This window comes from Macaca nemestrina, chromosome 12 (genome assembly GCF_043159975.1).
Source record: "Macaca nemestrina isolate mMacNem1 chromosome 12, mMacNem.hap1, whole genome shotgun sequence".
Taxonomy (NCBI): Eukaryota; Metazoa; Chordata; class Mammalia; order Primates; family Cercopithecidae; genus Macaca; species Macaca nemestrina.
Window position 1 is genome coordinate 105,803,839 of NC_092136.1, and position 19,569 is coordinate 105,823,407.

The 19,569-nt window shown below is 37.0% G+C and overlaps 1 protein-coding gene and 1 pseudogene across 11 annotated transcripts in view; both read left to right on the top strand.

Annotated features, from left to right (window-relative positions):
- The window catches only part of LOC105493681 (glutamate ionotropic receptor AMPA type subunit 4), a 374,751-nt gene that overhangs the window by 210,664 nt on the left and 144,518 nt on the right, over nucleotides 1-19,569 (top strand). The window lies entirely within an intron of this gene.
- On the top strand, nucleotides 8,098-8,255 carry LOC112428858 (U4 spliceosomal RNA; annotated as a pseudogene).

A 19,569-nucleotide genomic window follows, 5' to 3' on the forward strand; every position in this document is an offset into this window, starting at 1 on the left:
AAATAAAAATAAAAAATTAGTCTGGATGGCGGTGCACTCCCATAGTCCTAGATACTCAGAAGGAAGGCTGAGAAGGGAAGAGTGTTTGAGCCCAGGATTTCAAGCCTGCAGTGAGCTATGATTGTGCTACTATACTTCAGCCTGGGTAACAGAGTGAGACCCTGTCTCTTTAAAAACAAACTAACTCAGATTCTGAAATCCAACTGCTGGGGTTTGAATCCCAGCCTCTTCACTTACTAGCTTTGTTGTGTTAGGCAAGTTGCTTATCCTCTCAAAGTTGCAATTTCCTCATTTTTAATGGGGAAATATTAATAGTATCTATCTTGTTAGCATGCCATAGAGATTAAATGAAATGTTGGTAAATCATCATTTTTCTCAAACTTACTCAGTGAAATAGTAGTGAATTATCATAAAAGCAACATTCTAGTTACAGGATAACCTGGAAGAGGAATTAAGAGCTTTTGAATATCTAGTATGTACCATAGCTATTCTAGGCACAAGTCATAGAGTAGTGAAAAAACTTATGTTATCATGGTGTTTACACATCTGCATTCATATAGCATTGATACAACATTTGGGTGCTTTATAGTAATAAATCTGAAAACTAGCTCAGTGTTGTGGCCAAAGTAATAGTTTTTAAATTTTCTTTTTTCTATTCATTCCTTACAACTAGAGCAAGATGTGTCAGGTGTATCATACATTTCCAACCATTGTCATGTAAAGAGGACACTTTAAATTTTCAGTAAATCTCATAGTGATGGTTATAAATGATAGGATAAATTCCACTTCAAAATAATTACAAATATTTTCTGTAAATTCAGTGGATTATTGTGAGATTTATATTTTGAATACATTACAGAATATCATTAGTAGGTTATATTTATAGAGTATTACTTGCCTACCTGTGCCTTCTAATTAATGTTACATTTTAACAGAAGAAAGATATTTCTAGTAGTGAAGGTCAGTGTAAGTGAGGAACCATATTATTACAACACAGAAATCTGTAAGCACAATGAAAAACAGTCAAAGAACATGCACCAAAAATTAAATCCAGTGGAAAATATGGCAATCATTTTAATTTACTAAAGCAAGCACCTACACAAAGCAAGAACACAGAGCAGAGATACAAATGCTCTAGAATAGAGCTCAGGAAAGTAGTGTAAGAAGAAAAATAAATGGAAATAAATGTGGAATTAGAGAGACAAAGGAGAATCAACATTGCTAAAAATACAGTAAGGGTCATAAAAAGTGACCAAAATAAAATAGCTAAAGATTTTTCAAGGATTAGATAGCAAATTGCAGGTATAGAAGAGAAGACTGGCACAGGAGATCCCCAGAATGCATAAACTGAGTCCCAAGTGTTGGTTAGAAAAAAGTGATGTCTGGTTTGCAGCCTAATGAGCTAGAACTTGCCTGTGCCACCCTGATATGCAAAAGTCCCACAGTGTTGGAAGTGCAGGTCTGTTACTCAGGGGAGAGATGAATGCTACTTCACTATTACATTTGTTTTTACATTCAGAGAGTGGCACAGCAAAATAACTTGCCTGTCTGGCTGGTGATAATTCCATCCATTATAACCACTAATACTCACAGGTAAAGAATGAATCTTCATCTTGCTTGCTTGCTATGTTATTTTTCTCTAACTATTCAATTAATATTTTATTACATACAATAGTAGTGACAGAGATAATTCAGATGGATAGCATTCCCAGAATGTTCACAAACATCCTCTAAATAAAGCTTTTGTCACCTTAGAGCATAAAATGCCTGCCTAGAGCAATTACATGACAAATACAACTTTCACATACTGACATCTTCCCTTCCTGTGCACTGGAGAGGGCATAATGGGAACCAAACGACCAAAGGCCAAGGAACAGGACAGAAAAGGCAGGCACAGAAGGGCTTGAGCTAATAGCCAGACATAAGTGACCTTTACTCCATGATGCTGACATCCATTTAATATAGGCCTCTGAAAATTGCTAGCAGTTTGATATGGGATTTTAGAAGTAATATGTTTTAAAACTTAACTAATCCCTTGTTTTTAATTTAATTTTTTATGTGTGTGTAACAAAGTCAAGCTACATTAATTAGGTTAAATTTCATGACCACACATTTTATGCAAGGAAATCAGGACAATGGAAAACATTTTTCTCTTTAACTTTCTAAAATACATGGATTAAGGACCGAAAAAGCAGCCACTTGGGTTTGGACACTGTCAGTTTATTTTAGTATATAATTTGTCCTTTGAGGCATGGTGAAACATTTATGATTTCAAGAACTAGGGCAACTAAGGGTAGAAAAGTGGAAATGGCTCTTTACTTATTTATGTGTATGCTCTGATTGAAAGACATGTAGAGCAGAATTTGAGAACCTGTGGTCTAACACCATACTATCTGATTTTGGATCCTGGCTCTAACTCTTACTATTTATATGACCTTGTGTAAGGCAGTTAATATCTCTGTACCTCCATTTCCTCGTCTGTCAAATTAAGAATGATCATGAGTCTATTTTGGTGACAATTAATTCTCATAAATCACTCATAACAGTACTCAGCACATAACATGCACTCAATTAACTTTAACTCTCATTAACTGCATCTTTACAAGCAATCAGAAAATTATACTTTCTTACTGAAAAATACAATCTTAGGTATCATTGACAGTGTACCAAAAATTCAGTTGAAGAATAATTATATTTCTTATAGTTCAAATATAACATTTGTGAGAGTTTCTGTACCCTCTGAGGGGTGACAAGCACATGAAACTCTCCTGAGTAGGGGGTAAGCGTAGATAAAATTGCATGAAAAGTTTTCCTTTATAACATGCATACATTATCATACATTATTATATTTAAATCTCTCAGCAACACAATGAAATAAATAGATATTACTATCTCTGATGTGCATTGAATTGTGTCCCTCTAAAAAATGATATGTTGAAATTCTCACCCTCATTACCTCAGAACATGAACTTATTTGGATGTAGAGTCATTTAAGATGTAATTAGTTAAGATGAAGCCATCCTGGAGCAGGGTGGGCCCCTAACCCAGTGTGACTAGTATCCTTATAAGAAGATGGTTATGTGAAGATGGAGATACACAGGAAGAACACGGTGTCACTACAAAGGCAGAGGTTGAAGTTATGCTGCTCCAAGCAAAAAAATGACTAAGATTGCCAGTAAACCACCAGAAACTAGAAAGAGGCAGGGCAAGATTCCTCTCCAGGCTTTAGAGGGAGCGTGGCCCTCCAGAGGGAGCAGACTTCATAATTCTAGCCCCTAGAATTGTGAGACAATAAATTTATGTCATTTTATTTTATTTTATTTTATTTTATTTATTTTTTTTTTTGAGACGGAGTCTCGCTCTGTCGCCCAGGCTGGAGTGCAGTGGCGGGATCTCAGCTCACTGCAAGCTCCGCCTCCCGGGTTCATGCTATTCTCCTGCCTCAGCCTCCCGAGTAGCTGGGACTACAGGCGCCCGCCATCACGCCCGGCTAGTTTTTTGTATTTTTTTTAGTAGACACGGGGTTTCATCATGTTAGCCAGGCTGGTCTCGATCTCCTGACCTCATGATCCGCCCGTCTCGGCCTCCCAAAGTGCTGGGATTACAGGCTTGAGCCACCGCGCCCGGCCTTATGTCGTTTTAAACTACCCAATCTGTGGCACTTTGTTACCACATCCCTAGGAAACAAAAATAATTCTCTTTTCACAGATAAGGAAACTCAGGGCTAGAGAGTAAGATCACATAACTCGTAGGTAAAGGAAACCATTTCTGGATTCAAAGCACAACTTTTTCTATTGGGACACGTTGTCTCTTTCCATCTTTCCTTCACACACTGTTCACTCCAGCCATGCTCTTCAAATAACCCTTCCTCAAACATGTCAGGCATGGACCCTCTTTATCTTTGGTCATAGGGAAAAAATGTATATTTATTGACTGGCTCCCCCATGCCAGGCAACTCACTGGGCAATTTTCATATGCAATATTATCTCAGTCTTGCATATGAAATGAATTTTCTGCCATTTTTCCTGCATGAAAATCCTCATTCTTCAACTGCCAAGTCAAATTCTCCAAATCCATCAAGTTTTCCATCTATGTTGTCAGAATTATTTTTTTCTGTTTATTTCTGTTGATCTCTAATTATTTACTATTATTCCATTTATCTCTAATTTTTGTTTGTAGGTGATGCACAGTCTGTAGCAATCTGTCAATTTCACTGAATTTTAAGATCTTTAGAGACAGGGACAGAAATGTAAGCCCTTTAAGGAACCACAGACGAAGTCACTAAAATTTTTACTTAGACTACACAATCTGAAATGTAGCTTTTCCTGATTTACATATGCCATATGCAATCTTTGTCCTATTTTCCAAGCCAAAAATTGATCAGCAGGCTGTTAAGAACAGAAGAAAGAGGGAAAACTTCCCTGATGATATATGAGGCCTGAACGTTTATTAGTTTTTGTTATTGTTTTTGTGTTTAAATTGATTCTCCATTTACTGTACTGTTGACCTCTGTTCCTCAATCTTATACCTTCTGTTCAATATGAAATTTCACTGAATATTTAGACATCCAAAACTGAGAGCTCACTCAGTTTCAACACAATAAAATGGTGAGATAAAAGCTTAAACTTTTATGAAATAAAAGTCAAAAGTTGTATTTTAGAACACGGTTTCAGAAAATAATAATAACAATATAGGAAATCAAAGGAAAATCAAAATCTGAATGATTTAGTTAAAATTGTATTGAAGCAGTTTGTTTTCGGCAATATTGTTCCCTCTGAAGAAACTGTGGGAGGTGGGTATTAGGTCATTCTTGCATTGCTATAAAGAAATAACTGAAACTGGGTGATTTATAAAGAAAAGATGTTTAATTGGCTCACAGTGCTACAGGCTGTACAGGAAGCATAGTCCTGGCATCTGCTTGGCTTCTGATGAGGCTTCAGGAAGCTTATAATCATGGTGCAAGGCAAAGGGAGAGAAGGTGTCTCACATGGCAGAAGCGGAAGCAAGAAAGAGAGGGTGGGGGAGGAGATGTCTCATTTCACTACCACCAGATCATGTGAGAACCCACAAGTATTGCAATACTGCAAAGACAGCACCCAGCCAAGAGGGATCCACCCCCATGACTCAAACGCCTCCCACAAGACCCCACCTCCAATAGTAGGGATTATAATTGAACATGAGATTTGGGCAGGGATAAATATCCAAACTATATCAGAGAGTCTTCATAATTTGAATTCTGTAAATTTCATTTCTTGTTCATAATTTTTCCATAAAATTTATGCTAAAAAAATTCTTAATATACACACACACTTAACACATTAGGCCAGTGGCTGGCACAAACCATGACTTATCATATTAAGCCGAGTCAGGCTGATCTCACTGCTGCTTCAAGGTACGCATATAATGCAGCAGAACTACTGCACATTGCAGATGAGCTAGTCTCTGCTGCGCTCACCACGCAGGTTCCCAGAACCGGGAAAATCCTTTTGCTGTAGAACAATTTGCATTACAAAGAGATGCTAATACCTAAAGCCTAAATGGAACTGAAATGCTTAGCTTTAAGCCAGGCTATGCCTTTGTAGACGTAGGGTTATTTTAACTCTTGTAGCATCTTTCTTCAGAGTAATGAGGAACTTGACAAAGAATGTAATTTCATGACTAGTATACAATAATAATCAAGATAAAGTTTAAATGACAGGCAGAAGGTATATAGCTAGGAGTGCTGCCCAATGCCTACCCCAGAGGAAATCAGAGTGGCTCTTTGAGTCAAAGGATGTGAAGTTTCTTTTACCCAAGACCTTTCTGTTTTCTTTCAGTTTGGTTTAACAGAATTATGAGGGGGGGAAATATGAGAGGAAACTAAACACTCACTATAAATGTTTATGCTTATGCAGGTCATTGTCACCAAGTAGGCTGCAAAGTCTTAGGAGGGAAACTTGTCTTCATTACCTTTACGTGCCTGTAACACTTAGCATAATGTATGAAAAATGGTAGGGTGCCCAGGGAATGCATGGATTTTTCTACCCAAATTTTCCTTTTACCATATTTATTCATGTGCTTCTTCAACTATATGTTCATGGAATTTTACTTAAATTTTGTTTTGCTTTGGTAATTAAGTAACTAATTAAAACAAAGTATGGTGAATTGGAGTTTAATTATCCTTGTGGTATATTTTAATATCTTCTTAACATACTAATAGTATAATGACAGTTAAGAAAGTAAAACCATCTGGAAAAAGAAGATAGTCACAAAAGTATATAATAAAAATTGATTTTCTTATGGGAATGTGTAATATTTGCAAGGAAATTATTTGCAAGGACTGAGTAGAGTGTAAATGTTGAAAAAATGTATTTTTGGTTATTACTCTTTCTGCTGTCTTTAATACAATTGATGCTTCCGAACATTTCTTCTTCTATCATGTTGCAAGTACTGAGTTCTTTTCAGTATATATTTATAGCCTCTTCCAATGTTTTCTGCTATTTTAGAATGATAGTGGTACCAGGCAATATATTAACTCTCTTAGTTCAATCCCATTTCATATTTCCCCATTAATCTTGTTCAGGATTTCTGTCAGGATCTTCTCAAATGCATTGTGATAAAGCAGGATTCATATCACTGCTTACAAAACTTCATTTGGAATCACAGTTATTTGTTGGCAGATTCATGTATGTCTCCCAGCGGATTTAACCAGAGCTAGTTTTGACTTATGGAACACAGCTTGAATTCCAGAAGCCACTATTTACAGACCAAAGAGGTGGATTTCTTTTTTTTTTTTTTTTTTTTTTTCTTCTCTTGTCATAAACACCCAATTTCTTTTACAAGAACAGGCAAGAATTCTGTGGTTAGGTTCTTGTGGAAAAAAAAATAAGGTAATAAGTCAAAAAGAGAAGAAAAAATATAGAAAATGAGGGGGAAAACCTGGGTAAGAGGCTTGAAGAACTGCTGATGGGAACTCAAGAAAGCAGGTGGTGGAAAGGACATTTTGCAGAATCAAGTGGATACAACTGATGAAAAGAGTGGTGTAGCACTCTCCCAAGATATTGTGGTTACTGCTATCTTATCTGAAACATAATAAATAAATCTAAAATTAAATGTTTCTAAGTCTTGACATAATAAACAAAGTATAATAAGATCTATGATATTGCAATGGGGACTGACAGTGGAGTTTGATGCCCCAGATAATTATTGACTTCTACATGGTTTAAATCTAAAGGAGGTTTTTGAGACGGCATTTTTTATTATTTTAACTAATGCATGTTTCATGGACTGAATTATATCCCCCTCCAAATTCATATATTGTAATCCTAACCCCCCTGTACATCAGAATATACCTGTATTTGGAGATGATCCTTTCAAGATAAGATTAAGGTAAATTAAGCCATTAGTGTGGGCCCTAATCCAATTTGACTGATGCCCTTATACAAAGGGAATTTGGACATACAGAGACACCAGTGGTGTGTGTGCACAAAGAAGAGACCATGTGAGGATTCAGAGAGAAGGTGGCCATCTGCTAGCCAAGGAGAGAGGCCCCAGAAGAAACCAAACCTGCTGACAGCCTGATCTTGGACTTCTAATCTCCAGAACTGTGAAAAAGAAATCTCTGCTGTTTAAGTCATCCAGGCTGTGGTGTTTTGTTATGGCAGCCTTAGCAGACCAATAGAGTAGGCATATAGTTTTAAAAGTCAAACAGTTCAGCTAGGCTTAAGAATATCCCACAGCCTCTGGTTCCACCCCCTGTTCATCCCAATTCTCACTCTCAATCACTTTCAGCTGTTTTCGTTGTTTCTCATGGTGTATACTTCCTTATTCTATTTTATACTATTTCTTAATTTTTTATTAAACAATATCTGACTTCCTACCATGGAAGATGAAGATTTAGCTCCCCAACAGCTTATTCCACTATTACAAAACACACCCACCTACGCGTGTTGCTTCCCCAATATTCACAATAGAGTTGCATCACAATATTTGGTGTTCTCATTTCTATGCCTCTTTAAATATTATTTATAGTTGAGCCATGTAGAACAACATGATTATATTTGTACCATATATTGTTCTCCCTGGAGTTAATAATTGCCTCACAGAATGTGCATAAATAGCTTTGTGCAGTGGCAGTATCATAGCCAATGAGGTTTATCTGAAGCACGATTATTACTAATTGAAAACAGAATGTGCATAAATAACAAGTCAGTTATTCCTCCAGGAAGATCTCCCAAGGAATCAAGGGTAGCCTTATCTTTGAAATATCTCCGCAGTCATCTGTGGGGTACATAATCTACAGCTGGAGATACTTGAGGCTTTTCATTTTGTGCCCAGTATAAGATGGCAGATGTGTTGCCATGGCCAGTATAATGATGCCTCCAGGGAGCAATGGTAGCCATCCAGGAGATACAGGCTTGATCAGACTTTGATTCCAATCAGTCTCATCAGAGAATGGTCTTCTCTCCATTATTAGTCACTACGGCCAGTGAGCAACTCAGAAACTTCAATCAACAGCCACAATTTGTTTACCCTATTTATGGTCTCAAAGATGGATAACATTACTCTTCCAGTCTGTAGTTTTCCAAGTGTCAAACCAAAAAGCTAGGCCAATGGAAATCACCCAAGAATCAGTAGAACTATAACAAGATGTATCAAGGGGAATATTGGCCAAGACTATGAGAACAGCCTTGAGTTCTGTCCACTGAGCCAAGTGGCCACATTCAGTTTTGATGTTGCATGACTGGCACTTCACATGTACAGCTGCAGCAGTCAAGGGGACATCACTGGGTTTCAGCCCAGCCGAAATATTATTGAGCCAGGCCTAGGCATTTATGGGAACTGCTGTGAACTGGGCATCCTGCTGAGCCAGCGATGTGGTTCAGGCAATGGAGTGCCTCCTTTATACCTAAAGCTGAGATGCTGCTGGGTTCAGGCCAGCTACCTTCTTGAATAAGCATTTCTATCTAACAATTGAGGCTTGCTGGGCTTTTTCACCTTTTAACACAATTGAGTCCAAGTTGACTTACCCCAAAATGGAGACGTTAGGCCAGCCACAAGACTTCTATGCCTCAGACATTCAGTTTTAACAAGAATACAGTAATTTACAAAAGCATGTACCTGGTATCTGCATCTAAGAGACAAAGAATTCGAAACCCCTTAGGGGTGCCTCTCGGTGAAGGCTGTCTCCCTTTGCCAGAGGATCCAATTGGCAAAATCATCAGTCGCAGTCATTTGGCTCAAGAGGTCGTTAGGTTTGGGAGACACGTTAAAGCTACTAACATCTCTCTATTTGTGGCTCTTCTGAATTGGGAGATCCCTTATGGTATTTAAGAACATTCCTAGTTAGACATACAATACCAATTATATATTCTGCGTGGAAGCCGCAAAAATAGTACATTAAATTCTCCCAAAGAAACTGACTCACAGCACCACTTTAGCTTCCCTTTCCATGGTGAATTCCATCCAAACCCCATAGTTGAATTTGGATGTCCCCTCTCCTAAACAGGACCAGATGGGCTGGTGGGCCCCATATCCAACAAAGCCTTAAACATTTGATTCCCTTGCCTCCGTAGCAAACTCAGACGTGTGTGTATAACCTTCAGTTCCCCTTGAGGACAAGCTGGCTTCAGCCCTGCCCCTAAACATCTTTCTCCTTAAAGCAGCTGAAATTGGGGTAGCATGGGATGGAGGGGATATGGAGTCGGGAGAGAGGGGTTGCAGGGAGAAAGGGGTTCTATGCCATGAAAACAAAGCATTGCTTCACTTTTCATTTCAATCTTTGCAGCCACTAGACTTGTAGACTTCTTTGGGTCAGTTTCTTATTCGCCATGGGACACCTGCGTCTGCATTACGAGCCAAATCCAGGGCAGTAAGAGCCTAACAACTAGTCAATGCCTCACCTATGGTTTCCAATTGGAACTTGTCTGTCTTAGGGACAACTATCCAAGAGGGCCAGAGCTTCCATATAGCAGCCAATATTCACTGCAAAAATATTCTTAGATGTTTTATTGTCTTCTCTGAATGGATCCAGGTTTGTCATGATAGATTGCAGGAGAAGCTGAGCCTTTAGATGGCGTTGCTGTTGACATTCATCTTTAACAAGAATTTCATGCTTCTCTCATTTTCCAAGCAAATCAGACTAAATTCTTACAATTCATTTGGTTTTGGAAGTAACATATTTCTCTCCTTTCTCACTCAGTGAGGGTATGCGATTCTGGAACTGTTTTCTGATAGGGAAAAACCTCTGCCTACCCAGAATTCATCTTCATAATACTTTTTACAATTGGGCAGACCTGAGATTGAACACCAAATTATCAAGGAAGTCTCCTGTGTGAAACAGAGTTAACAACTAGGGCACTATATTGGCAGCTGTCTTTGATCCTATTTCCTATTCTTTGGTCAGCAACCACCACCCCAATTCCTTCTCATTAATAGGCAATAAAGTGGAGAACCTTGTATAGCCTGGTTGACATATAGTTTAGTCAACATCTTTGTTATTGATTCCTATGGATGTTTTTTCCAAATTCTATTAATCAACTTGTGAGACCTTCATCCTTCCTCATCCAGAAAGTCCTACCTCTCACCATTCCAGCAACATTGCCAAATTGTCAAGAACTTTTATGGATCTGAGACTTTACACTACTGACAAGCTAACAAGTTATCCTGGCTCCTGCTCTAAATCATAAAGTGAAAATGGTTTCCAGGCTTGGAGAATTCCATAGTTTCTACTTGAAACCTGAGCAGTTTCCAAAAGTATTTATTCAGACTAAGAATGAAGCAAATATTGTCAACGTAAAATAATATTTGTTATATATGATACAATATCAATATCAGTGACATTACTTTAGTGGAGATTTGTAAATTATGTTGCTGATTCATTACTATTAAGCGGCATAGAAAATATTTAGAAGGAAAAAAATCAGTAAATTGGAGGAATAACCTGAAGTTGAATTTCTATTTCAAAAAATTTTCTCATGTTAAATAAACTTATCTTAAAATAAATCTTCATTTTGGAGTTTTACTAAAATGTTCTATAATTTTATTTTACAGTCAGAGGATGACAGAAAAGAGAATGGTGTGGATATTCTGGTACCACCATCGTTCATAAAAGGAAAAGATAATGAGATCTAAAAAAAACTGTCAAAATTTTCTTCCATTCATCAGTGCTGCAGAGCTAGAGAAGAAATAGAGCTACGCAGTATAACTGCTGATTATTTTATGATTTCATCACCAAAAGAACAGAAATTAATGGGGATACCAAATAGGGAAAATATGCATTTGTTACGTCTCCTTACATTTTATTATACTGTATAAATATTTTTAAATCAACAACTTCTGGTTAAGTCAATAGACTATCAACTAAATTTGCTTTTTTATGTATGCCAGGATAAAATAATTAATCAGATTCTGTCAAAAACTTGACATGTTTCTGGTATAAAGTAGGATTTTAGTGCACAATATTTAAAAACCATGTGGCAAGCACTTTTTATGTGTAATGCTTTCTTAAGATACTATCAGAGGGAACAGGGCAGCTTTTTCAGTAGAATTTTTATTGCCATACTATTTTTAGTCATTAAAGATAGGTCCACAAGATCTTATTCCAATCTGACAACTGATATCACAAATGTGAATTAAATCAGTTTAGTCGTTTTTAAATGCAGCTGAAGGGGAACAGTTCTGGATATTTCAAACATATTACTGTTTCTCTTTCACAAAATTTAATTTGTTTCTTAACTGAACTAGTGCCTCTGGGTGTTTGTAGAGGGAAAATAAAACCTCCAAGACTGTTTTGTTCTGTATAAAAGCCGCTGTGCTCAGAATAAACCCAGAAAGACATTTAAAGGTGAACAAATGACATACAAGCATACATTTCTTATGATGCAGTAGAAACTGTAGTTGGCACATTAACCATCACTACCCCTGTATGTGGTATGTACCCAGATAATTCCATATGTTGGAAATGCTACCGAGGCAGCATTGGCAGTTCCTACCTGAGACAGCTAATACAGGGTATTATCTGAGACTGCCAACATGGATGAAAATTATACTTTGGAAAGTTTGCACTTAGTCACAATGCAAAATGAGGACAGATTTAAACATGACATTTTGCCAGTCAGGAGACTTTCTAGAAGATGAAAGACTGGTGAAATAAATCCCAGTGTTTTCATAAAAAGAAAGAAAATAAAAGAGTATGAGACTTTCAGAATTTCACTCTTTGTGAGGTCTGGGATCTGATTTTCCATACATGGTGTAACAAAATTTTCAGGAGGCAGTAATACAATTACTGAGAAATGGGTTATCTGAAATCCTCATAGCCTTATATCTTTGAGGACTACTTCTTGTTCCAGGGGTGTCCCAAGATATAATTTTTGACATGAGTTTCCTATGTTCAGCTACTTAAAGCGCTCCAAATGTTCAGAGACAATTTTCAGCCTTACCAGAAAGAATGGCTTGCTGATATTAAAAATTAAAAACTTGAAAATGGAGAGGAGAGATAGAGTTCCCAGTATTCCCAGACAGACTTGCAACAGGCAAAGGGGCTGGTTATAGAATCATCTAACAATAATAGCTGCTATTTATTGTGTGCTATATCCAGTGATGTACACACAAACATACACACACACACACACCCCGACTGATAATCTCTAATTCTTAGCAGATCCTATTATAACCCTTTTACAGATGAGAATAATGAGGCTCATTAAGACTTAGTAATTTGCAGAAGACCATCTAATCCATAAGGCAGAGAGCCTTGAACTGAGGGTATGTCTAAAATGAGGAAATGAAACATCAAGTCCCTTCTGAGTTGACACCCCAACTTCCTGGCAATGCAAGAGCAATGACTAGCTCTTTAGCAGGAGTTACGTGGAGTCAAGAGAAGAAGTGCCTCCTAATGCTTCATCTTCTTACTCAGCCAGTCTGCCACAAATTGAGGAGACTTCAGCGGATGGCTGTGGAATGATTTTAATTACCACCCTATCTGCCAGTGACAACAGTGGCAAGGACTGCTAGTTTCCAAGAACAGCCATTGCAATTGTGTTTGTGGAAAGTGAAGGGACTTTGCCAGGAAGTTTAAATTTAAACATGATCAGCTACTCACAGAGAGTTAGTCCTAGTGCCAGAGGGACCACTTAAAGTGGCCCAGCTATAAGAAGACATATTCCCCCACACTATGTTGACATATACTAACAGAGGTGCTGATATTTGTCTGGGGAGAGGTTTGCAGAAAGGGAGAAATGCATGTGATCCATTGGGACTGGTTTCACTTTCTGTAGATGACCGAAGTTGAAAAGAGAGAAGCAGAAAGCTATTTTATCCATATATAAGTTTAAAATTATAGACTCAAGGAAAGACAGACATAGGGAGGGCTGAGTTGGGCAGGCATGTGAATGAACGTGAATTGGAGAATGAGAAGATGTGCAGAAGAGAGGTGGAAAAGTAAAAAAATAGAAGCCTGCAGAAAATTATTTTGATGACTATAAAACAAAACTAACAGACTGATAGACCTGGCTAAAACCAAAAGCAGTTCATAAATCTGATATTGAAAGGATTGAAAGGACATTTTCAAAATACTACTTTGATTCTCTATTACCTGCTGCTTGAAACTCAAACCCTTTAGCTTAACATTGAAGATCTTCCAGTGCTCTTGACAAATTCACCATTCCGTATGCTGAGAATTTCACTAGTAAGTTTTCTAAATGGGCAGTGAGGTGACAGACATGTGTTTTAGAAATATCGCTGACAGCATTATGGATTATTGATGGAATAAAATAGGAACCATAGGCAGGGTGACTACTTGGGAAACTAGTGCAGTGGCTTAGTCTCAAAGATGATGAGGATATGAACTAAAATAGTGAAAGTGGACGTGAGAATTGTGCCGGACTTGGATTTCAAAATACCAACTAAAATTTATTCAAGTTTATTCAAATACAGAATAGTTTGTCTCAAGGCTATTTATGTAGAACCTGGAGGCTCCACTTAAGATGAAGACTTGGGAGGAGAAAGACAGACTTTTCTTTGCTGGCTGGCTCGTAGCCCCCATAGAGCTGATGGTGGCACTAGCCATGTAGATGATAAGCTAGATCTCCGCAGATTTTCTGGTCTTATACACAGGTGAGCAGATAGTAGGTGGTCTATTTATGAAATTTCAAAGTGGAAGAAATGCTTGAAGCTTCTCAGTCATGGATTCTATTCCTTGCTTGAAGTTTTATCTACTCAATTGGACATAGGCATAACACATAAAAGGATAGGCAGAAGCCTGGCTTAAGAGACCTATTCTCCACCCAGGCAAAGGGCCTGTTTGACTCATCTCTGGGGCCTTCCTTTCCACTTTTCTATTGTTTCTCCCACTGCCTTAACAGATAGTTTTGCTGAATATTGCAGAGAATTATTTTGAAAACCATTTCAACCAAAAGTGTACATGTCACTTTTAGCTAGTGATCTTATCTGTCTTTATCTTAGACTCCTAAGAGAGGTGAATTATGTAAATACACACACACACACACATACACACACACACACACACACACACACACACTTTTTTATCTATCAACCATGCCAAATGTGGTAACTTTAAAAAGCATTTATTATTTCTAATGACTTTTTGTGATGACTTGACTCAGCTGAGCAGTTCTGTCCTGTAATGATGGCTGGGTTTATAGTCATTTGGGTACTTGACTGGGATAGAATGTCCAAGATGGTTCATTCATATGACTGGCAAGTTGGTGTCAGCTCTCGGCTGGTATCTCCACTGGGTCTATTAACCAATATTTCTTTTTTCTCCTCCTTGTGGCTTTCTTGAACCATGACATCTAGGTTCCAAGAAGGAGTGTTTCAAAGGATAAGTTCCAGTATGCAAGCACTTAGCAAATCTTCAATTGCATCTGTCTTAGCTCCACCTCATTGGTCAAGACTAGCCACAAGGCCAGTGCAGATTAAGGGGAAAGGAAATAAGCTCCACCTCATGACATCAGGATTAGCATGAGCATATGGGAAAAGGACACTGTTGGGGGCTATCTTTGGAGACACCTTACTAAATACACACACAACACTCATTTGTATGCAGTGTTAAAATGTGCGTTTAAAATGAATACAAAAATCCTTCCTGTGTTACAATATTCATACGTAACAATCCATGCTCAGAATATTGTCCCGTACTCATCAAGTAAAGGGAGAAACATTATAAAGTGTCATGGGTATTAAAGTGAGTGCCTCTGATAAATTGTGAATTGTCCACAGACTCTTCTGTATTGTAGGAAATCAAGGAATGAGCAACCATTGAGATAGGGGAGCAAGTGGTGGAGCTTTTGGGAGGGTTGCAGTGCTCAGCTCTGCAGGTTATGCTCCACATAGCATTGGCTTCTTCTGAGATGCCATTGTATGAATGACACCCTTCAGAGTTGTGCAGTGCAAAAACATCCACCATATCCCTGGCTCTGTACTTTCTAAATTGGGACACTGAGTAAATAGCAATGTAAAACTCAGGAGAAGTAAGCATAGCAGGGAAGACAGTGAATTCCACTTTGGACATGCTGGATTGGAGGGGCCTGTGCAACTTCCAGACTTAGGTATGTGATGGATAGTAGGATAGGAAATGTTGATTTGGAGCCCAGTAAGCCTGGGGAATCAATGAGATCATCAAAGCAAAACAGATTTGGGAAGAAGAAGAGCCTGAAACAATAACCTGGCAATGTATGCAACAGAAAAGTGGGCTCCAGTAGAGCATTCTGAGAAAGAGCAGTCAGAAAGCCACAGCAACTTGACATATATCTGCTGGAAAGAGACAGAGCAGTAAAAACTAATTCCTTAAAATGAATGCAAAGATGTCTGCTTAACACAGGGGTGATTAACTTTCTATCACTGTCTTTACACAAGCTCTCTGAGGGTCTCCCAGAGAGAAGGTGTTAATGGATGGAAAAGCTGCTTTTTCCTTCTCACTTTCTCCCTGCTGTGGAGCATCTAGGATGACCTTAAATAATGATTAAGTTTGCCTTGTGTAGTGCTTTACAGTTTACAGAGCATGTTCACTTACTTTATCTAATTTGTTCTCTACTGCGACCCTCTGAAGTACGCAGGGCTGGTATTAGTATCTTCATTTTACAGATGAGCAAACTGAAGCCGAGAGAAGTGATTATTCCAGAGTGGAACTGTCCTCTGACTCCCAATTCAGTTCTGTTTCCACTGAGCCGCTCAATTATATTAAAGATCAAGTCCTTGCTTTTCATTTGTCCATGGAGATACCTAGGTTATCTAAATTTTAAGGAGTTTTCTGTCTTAAAGTTTCTTCTCAGCCTTAGCAGAGACGATGTGGCAGAAGCTGGGACTCAAGGGTGGCTGACATTGTCCTTCGTCATTTTTTGTGACTGTATTCCAACCCCCCTCTTTCTGGGGTACAGCTTTCAGAATATATGTTATTTTTTTCTCAAACAATGAAAAAAGGTAATTGGTGATCTCTGCCTTGAGTAATGCTATTGAGCAAATCTTACAAGTATGAAATTGAACATGCTTTTTTATTGATAGACACATCTCTCGTTATCTTTTAAATCTCAAATTTATGTCATTGTAAATCATATTTTTTTTAATTTATCATTACTGTTTCCTTCAAATTCCCACATCTTTTGGCAACCCCCTCTTTCAGCACTCCCTTATCAGAATTTTATTCTGAGAGCTACCACTTCTTCACGCTGTATTTCTATTCCGTTTTCCTTTCTTGTCACGCGTACAACAGATCTTTACTGGATGCTTACCAGGTGTGAGAAACCATATAAGTTTTTGGGTTACAATAGGGTTATTATCCAAAAATAACCAGTGCTAATATTTGATGAACATTATTTCACCTATCTCCCTCCCTCTCTGTCTCATATGTACACATGTAGATATAAGCACATTCTTATTCTATATCTTAGTCCTTCCATCTCTTTGTAACATCTAAATTATTCAACACAATTATTAACCTGATAAATCAATCTGTACAAATAAACTGGAAGATTTATAGATGATATAGATATAGATACAGACAGATATAGATCGTAGGATGGAAATAATTCTGCAAAAGTGAGTTCAAAAAATAATGCTATTTTTATACATAAAATAAATAATTATTCTACCTGAATTTATTAGAAGAAAAGGAAACTGGAACAAAAAGTTAAACAACTGATGAACTTCAAATAAATTCCAACAAAATATATTTCCCACAAGAATCCTTCACTATTAAGGAAAGAAAACTGTAAATAATACTAAGAGGCCAGAGTCATTATAGTTGCTTTTGTTTTAGTCTTAACTACATGTTTCTATTTTTTAAAGTGTAGATTGGCTATGTGCTGTCAAAAGTGTGAAATAGAGAGCCCTTACATTTTCTCCTACCTATCCACAACCATATTCCAGTCCTGTTACCTTATTATTTCTACATGTTCAATACATGTTATATTCACATTATTTTTCTCTAGTCATAGTTTCTGGCTGAGTCTCAACTGTTTATTTTAATGAAATCAATGTTCACCAACAATCATTTTACTATGCCTTTCCAGAATACTTTATTTTAATTCATTTGCTGATTATTTGGATTATGTCAAGACAGTCAATGTAAAGAATGGTTGTTATAAAATGTGTTAATTGCCATGACTTTAGAAATACACAAAATTATGTGCTGCCAGGGACATCTAAGAATAAGTTGTAATTAGATAAAATGAGAGAATGGGCAAAGGAGCTGACACAGTTCCAGAAGTTGTTCTCTTTACGTCTCCACACTCAAGTACATAGAGATACATAAAGAAAGATATCCCTACTCCATATCTCAATCCTTTCATCTCTTTTTAATGTCAAAATTACTGAAGATAATGAGTACTCATATGGTAAGTTAACCCGTGCAAGTATAATAGAAGCTCAATGAAAAGTATTTAAGGTCTTATAGGACTTGGATCCCAAATTATTGCATGCCATTCATACATCTGTCCCCATGCATTACAAAGCTAAATTCCATGCTAAAATCAGCCCAGACATTACATGAGTACAGCCTCACTAAACAGAGTGTCACTTGGCAGCATGCTGCTACATTTTGACTCCACTAATTAAGTGTGTTTTTGGAGAACCATGCTAGCATTCTCTGTGGGAAGCATACTGGCATTTGAAGGATAAGAGGACAGAAAAGGTCTTAAGTGAATCAAAGAAGTTATGGAAAATGTGGCTTTCACCAGAAATATGCAATAAAACATAGAGTTATTTAAAGAAGCTTTCAGACGTAAGTATTACTGTCCTGCTACAAAAAATACTTTTTTTTTTTTTTTTTTTTTGCTATCATGCTGTGTGGCATGAGCCGATAAGTTCAGTTCCCTGTGGGTTCAAGCAGACATCTAGGCCTGGAGCATGCCTGCAGCAAGTTGATGTACTAACAAAGAGAAAACCTATTTAGGCTGACTGTTTAAATGTCAGCCTGCTGCAAATAGTCTTCAATAAATTTTAACATCACCCTAGTAAATATAGTTCATTAGTATAGTGTATCTGATTCAAGAGTTTCAATCAATATATGTACAAGATCAGGGAATAAGTAAGACTTTTGATTTCTTATATTTTGTTATAAATACAAAGTAAGCCCTACTTTTGAGAAATGTGAATATTAAGTTGAAATTCCCAAAGAGCTGAAATATGTTATTCTTTATTCCATGTTTCTTGTTACTTATTCAATAATTTATTTTAATATTTTATTTAATGTTACTATTAAATTTTATAGTTAATTATTTAAAAATTGAAACTGTACAAAGAAAAAATGTATTATATTGCCAGCTTGTAAGTAGATAATTTTCTTCATCAGTTAAAATATTCTATGACCAGATGCACAAAATATGATTTATACATGAGTGGTACAACCATCGAATGGCATAGTCTTTACTAATACATTTATACAATATTATAAATTTTACAAAGGTCCAAATCTGTGAAAAGACAGCTAGATGTGATATGATTTATATTTAAACTATACCAGACCATGGTTTGCTATCTTATCCTGTATTATAATAAATAACAAATTAAGCTGTGAATGCAACAGTAGGCATAATCAAATGGTGTTGAAATAACAGCCATGTACACCTAAGATCTGCAAAGCCATGGATTGTGTGTGTGTGTGTGTGTGTGTGTGTGTGTGTCTTTTCTTTTTCTTTTTTTTCTTTTTATCATTTAAAGTCATGGATTCATATTAAACGATTATCTCACTAAAATTTGTGATTCATTAGCAATTTGGCTAGGAGAATTAGCAGGTAATACATATTAAACTACATTATTCTTTCACGGTTTTTAATCAACATGAAAAAGAGTGAAGGTCTTTTGAAAAAGCAGAGTCTTCTGGTGTTAGTTAAGAGAGTGGTGTCATTAAAATGGAGAGCTAGAAATAAAGTGGGTCACAAGAAAATGAATTTAGCAGATATACACTAGTCATTTGAGAAATCTGGTTTAAAAAAGGAGAAAATAAGACAATAATTAATTGGATAAGAAAAAGAAAAAAGTGTATCATGATGGAGGGTCTTACAATGTTTGAGGATAAAAGCTAAAAGCTAATAAAGGAAGATTTGGAACATCATGGAGAAGGAGGAGATAAAA